We start from the raw sequence: 6000 nt of genomic DNA on the forward strand, positions 1-6000 counted from the left end.
GGTGCCAATGACGACAATTAGCGCTTCTCCCGGCAATTACGCAGCCGTGGATTTAAGGCCTCGCTCTCCCTGGTGCCACCTCGGGGATGCAGCCCAGGATTCCCGGGATGCAGCCCAGGATTCCCGGCGGGAACCACGCGGGTCCTTCCCGCATCCCCGGTTAATTAGAGCTCGCCCCTAACGAGCTGGCCCTGGCCGCGGGGAGGGCTGGCAGCAGCCGCGGCTGGGTTTGTGTCCCCGCCGGTGACAGCTTTGTGTCCCCGCCAGGTCGCCCCCGAGCCGGGGCTGCCTCCCCTGCCCACCCCCCACCCCGGCGAGGCATCACGGCTCCTAACGAAACGGAACTGCTGCCAGATGAAATATATTACTATTAAATACTTAATTCTTCTAGTGAGCGGAGAGCAGCCAGTATGAATACGATTATTAAAGAAAATTACTTTGGCTGATCAGATATTTCTGCATACTAATTTCTGACCCTTCTTTCCTCTCTGCTTGCTTCTCATCCCTTAGAGACCAGGACAGATAAAATTCCATCACAAATAGCTGATTACTGGGGCTTGCATTAAAATCAAATTTTTTTTTTTTTCCTCCCGGCGCTAATGTCCTTGCCTAAAGTAGAGGCAGCAGCTGTCAAAAAAAAAAAAAAAAAAAAAAAAAAGGAAGAAAAGAAGAAAAAAAAAAAAGCCTCGAGATTGGTCTAGATCAGAATATCCTGAACTTTGAGGCTTCTGCTGTTATCAGCTAGATCCAAACGCTGAAGTTGGCTCTGGAAGCAGCTGGGCTGGGAGGTTTGGAGAGGGAGAAGAGAGGGAGGGATGCCCTGGCTCAGGGCAGTGGTGGGCAGGACGTTCTGCCCCTGTCCCTGTCCCGTTCCTGCTCCTGTCCCATTCTTGCTCCAGGCCTTGTTCTAGCTGTATTCCTGCTCCAATCCCTGTCCCTGCCCCATTCCTGCTCCGTTCCTGCTCCAGTCCCTGTTCCTACTCCGTTCCTGTCCCATTCCTGCCCCAGGCCCTGTCCCTGCCCCATTCCTGCTCCAGGCTCTGTCCCTCTCCTACTCCTGCTCCAGGCTCTGTTCTTGCCCCATTCCTGCTCCAGTCCCTGTCCTATTCCTGCACCAGTCCCTATTCCTGCCTCAGTCCCTGTTCCTACCCCATTCCTGCCCCATTCCTCCTCCGTTCCTGCCTGGTGGTCCTTTCCCAGCAGGATCCCCGCGTCTGGTTCCTGGTAGAGAGGACAGAGGCCAAGCTCCTGCTGGAGCATGGGGATGGAACAGGGCTGGGATGGGCTCAGACCCACGGGGCTTCACCCCCGTTCCCTCCAAAGGTAGGACCTACACAAACACACCTCAGGGTTCAGTCATGGAATCATGGACTGGTTTGGGTTGGGAAGGACCTTCAATCTCATCCAGCTCCGAACCACACCATGGGCAAGGGCGCCTCCCGCCTAGACCAGAAACTTCCTTCAAGTTCTGCATCTCCCACTGAAAGAAACCACTAAAAATAATTCCCCCCTGGCTGGTCCCTTCCCCAGCAGCGTCACCTCCCCCCCCAGCCTGGCAGCTCCAATTTACCTGCTCTGAAATAAAGCCACTTGTGCAGGTGTCACGGTGCTGAAGCCCTAATTACAGCCTGAGCACGTTAATTCCCGGCTCCACCAGCGCCTGTCGGAATGAGGGATCCTCTCTGCCCTCTCCCCCTCCTCGGGAAGCTCCTGTGGGAGCTGGAAAAGAAGGAAAAGGGGGGGGGGGGGATTCAAAGCGCAACTTTGCAACCCTCAGAGATCGCTGGGCTCGGCGGGGTGAAGCACTAAGTTTGAATTTCAGGTCTGGCCACGCTGGGTTTGTTCCTGGGGAAGCGTCCTGGTGCTGGGGAAGGGAAAAGGAGAAAAAAAGGGGAAAAGGGGAAAAAAAAGGGGAAAAGGGGAAATCCCTTTGCAGCGGTTTTTGTGTCCTCCTCGGCTTCCCAGCTGCCCCACAGCCAGGCCTGGGGCTGTGCCCGGCTCCGGGCACCATCTGGGAGCCTCGGGTCTGCCAGGCACAGCCGGCCAGCGCCGGCGGCCCGGGGCCGTGTGTGCACAAGGACCAGGAATGTTTGTTTTTCCTTATTGACTCTCTCCGAATAAACGCCGGGCGGGCAGGCAGGAAAGGGGCTCCGGCGGCAGCTGTTTACCAAGTGTTTGTGATAAAAAACCTTCTCCATAGGAACAGGTGGCACGGGACCGGCCCTGGGCAGCGCCGAGCGCCCCCACAGCCCACCCCAGAGCAGAAAAATGAGATTTTTTTTTTTTTTTTAAATTTTTTACCTGGCTGGGATAAAGCTGCGGGGGTGCAGCGCGATGTGAGCACGGCAGAGCCTCTCCCGGGGCCCCCGGCCGGTGCTGGCCGCTGTCACCTGTGTCCCTGCCAGGCTGCAGGGCTGTCCCCCCGTGCTGACACCGGCCCCTCCCCGGCCTTGATAACTCATGGCAGCAACACTCGCACAAATCTTTAATTGTTTAGTTTAAAGAATTGTGTTTTGACCGCAAGGGGATTTTGGCTGGAGCTCAAGAACTGATAATGATATTTTGCTGCCAAGACGTCGTCGTCTTGGCTCTGCCTGTGTTAATGTTCACTTACAAGAAGCTCCAATTAACTGCATCAGCTCTCACCGAGAGCGAGGGAAGGGGGGAGAGAGGGTGTCTTGTGCAAAAGAAAGAGAGAGAGAGAGGGAGAGAAGGGTGGAAAGAGAGAGAAAGGGGGGAAAGAGAGAGAAAGGAGAAAGGAGAGAAAAAGAGAGAAAGAGAAAAAGGAGGAAAGAGAGAAAGAGGGAGAAAGGAAAAGGGAAGGAAGGAAGGAAGGAAGGAAGGAAGGAAAGAAGGAAGGAAGGAAGGAAGGAAGGAAGGAAGGAAGGAAGGAAGGAAGGAAGGAAGGAAGGAAGGAAGGAAGGAAGGAAGGAAGGAAGGAAGGAGCACAACAGAAAACACAGAATTATTTACGTCGGAAAAGACCTCCAAGGTCAGTGAGTCCAACCTGTGACGCGTCCCCACCTGGTCACCCAGAGCCAGGCCCCACACAGACACTCCCCCCACAGCAGCGCTCACAGGAGATGGTTTCCCAGGGAGCCCCAGCTCTGCCCCATCCCCAGCCCAGCTCCCACTCCCTGCCTGAGCTGTCCCAGGGTAGGGAACAGCCCCAGCCAGGCGGGGCCAGTGACAGGGAGGACAGTGGGGACTGTGCCCTGTCACCCTCTGGGACCACCCCGTGAGTCTGGGGGTGTCTGACCAGGGGGGTGATCACTGACCCTTCCCCAAGCCCATTTTGGGAGTGACAGAAGCAAAGAGACAAAACTGAGATGTGCTGGGACTGCCCCTGCCAGCCCTGGGCTGGGCTGGTCCCCAGGGAGCCAGGATGGATCCCCCAGGATGAACACCCAGGATGGATCCCCCAGGGATGGACACCCAGGATGGATCCCCCAGGATGGACACCCAGGATGGATCCCCCAGGATAGACACCCAGGATGGATCCCCCAGGATGGACACCCAGGATGGATCCCCCAGGATGGACACTCAGGATGGACACCCAGGATGGACACCCAGGATGGATCCCCCAGGGATGGACACCCAGGATGGATCCCCCAGGATGGACACCCAGGATGGATCCCCCAGGGATGGACACCCAGGATGGATCCCCCAGGATAAACACCCAGGATGGACACCCAGTATGGATCCCCCAGGGATGGACACCCAGGATGGATCCCCCAGGGATGGACACCCAGTATGGATCCCCCAGGATGGACACCCAGGATGGATCCCCCAGGATGAACACCCAGGATGGATCCCCCAGGGATGGACACCCAGGATGGATCCCCCAGGAATGGACACCCAGGATGGACACCCAGGTCCAGCTTTGCCCACTTCTCCCCCAAATCCAACATTAGGGCCCAAATATTTGGGAATCCAGGCACTTCCAGGCTCTGTGTGAGCACACACGGTGCAGCGGAGCCGGGAGGATCTGGGAGCACGTGGGACCAACCCCGCCCGGGCTGGAAAGCGGGGCGGTTTGGGGCCGTCCCTGTGCCCTGCAGGTGTCAGGAGCTGAACCCAACCCCAGCAGAGCCTTTGGGATCAGGGGCTGCAGCCGGGCCCCGCAGCAGCTGCCGCCCCGGGAGGGCACATTCCGCCTTGTCCCGGGGCTTTGGGGGATCCGAGGCGGGGATTTCTCCGCGGAGCCGAGGCTGTGCCCCGGGAGGGTCAGATCCTGCCCTCGGCTCACGTTACACACACCCGAGGACAGGAAGATTTAGGAGTGGAGATGCCACACAGTGCCGGGCGTTGTTTGCGCGCCTTTGAAATCGGAGTGAGGGAAGGAGCGAGGGGAGGGGGGCACGGGGCCGGTCCCCTCCTCGCGGTTCCTTTCTGGCGTTGAGGGGAGCTGCCCGCGCCTCTGTTGCTTCAGGTGCAGCTCTGTTTTCTTACATGTTAATTTTTTCCTGTTTTATTATCCTGTCCCTCAGCCGCTACCAGAAACCCCCGGGCCGGCTCGGGGAGAGTTTCCTTCGGCCACAGCTGGGACGGGTTTGGGCAGGGACAGCTCTGCCACCGCTGCCAGGGGGTGGCTGCTCCTCGGGGGCGGTTCCTGCTGCCACCAGACCCTGCCCAGGGGCGATGGGGATAACCATGGGATGGCCCCGAAGCCTCTCTGAGCATTCCTTGGTGTCTGGGGGAGTTGTGGCAGCCACCCCGAACCGCGGGGACATTGAGGGGACCGTCCCCTCCTCGGGGGTGTGCCCTGCCAGCTGCTCCCCGTGCCTTGGGGCAGAGCTGAGGGGTCGGGAGCTGCTCCATCCCGGCTGTCCCCGCATCCAGCTGGAATTGCTGTCCCCCAGACCCACCCTGTCACCCCTCTGCTACTCCCTTGGGTGCTCTGCATCCCCTTTGGATGAAAACTCCTTCCTGTTCATCCCGGAGCATCAGGAGAGGAAAGCTGAGTGCTACAAACATTCCCCCGGCAGGGAGATCCCGGCCATCCCTGGGAGCCTTCCCGAGACGCAGGAGCCGCTTCCACGCGCTGCTCCTGTGGTAGCCCAGCTCACCAACTCCCCAGGGATAATCCATCCCTCCTACAGGACCTGCAGGGATGTGCTGGGGCCCGGCACTGGGGGACAGGGCAGGGTCACTGCCATTCCCAGAGCTGGAGCCCACGGAATGCCGGGTGGAGTTTGGATTCCCACCTGCCCTAGACACGGATCCAGCTGCGGGCCGGGGATGGGATGTGAGACAAATCTTCCATTTACATTTTAATTTCAATAAAATCGCTTTATTTTGTGTTTTATTGCAGTGCCGGGGCAATAAAAGCCTCCTTTAGCCCCAGGGAGCCTCTCCCTGCAGGAGAAGGTTTCCCGATTGGAATTGGGCAGGACATGACCTCCTGCTCCATCCCAAATCTCCATCCCAAACCTGCTCCATCCCAAACCTGCTCCACAGGGAACTCTCCTTGATCTTCACCCGGGTGTGAGGGCAGCTCTACAAGCCCTGAAATGCAACCTGGGCTCCTTTATTCCAATAAACCACGAGGATAAAGCTCCTGCAGGTGAGCTCTGGGTGTTCCCTGCTCCTGGCAGCTCCAAACCCTCCCTTGGGCATTTCAAACCCTGAGTCACCTCCAGCCCCAACCCAGGGACTGACTCAAAAAATGAGTTGGTTTGGTTTTTTTTTTTAAGTATAAAAGTTTTGAAGTGTGGAAGTTTCTAAAGGTTTTTAAAGGGGTTTTTTTTACAGTTTTTAAAGTGCAATTTTTAGAGTTTCTATGAGGTTTTTCTCTTCTTGTCTCTGCTCTCTTTCCAAATGCGAAACTTCTGGGTGCACTTTTTCAAGCCTCTTTATTTCCAGGGAAGACTCTCTCCTTTCCCAGTCAATAAAGACACCCAGGACACAGATTAGCATTTGGCCCTCCGCTCGTCTGCTGGATTAATTTCCACTAAATTATAAGTAAAGAATGATTGATTATTGTGATGATTAAGAATT

Source organism: Chamaea fasciata, unplaced genomic scaffold (genome assembly GCF_029207755.1).
Source record: "Chamaea fasciata isolate MVZ Bird 193981 ecotype frontalis unplaced genomic scaffold, bChaFas1.0.hap1 SCAF_25, whole genome shotgun sequence".
Taxonomy (NCBI): Eukaryota; Metazoa; Chordata; class Aves; order Passeriformes; family Sylviidae; genus Chamaea; species Chamaea fasciata.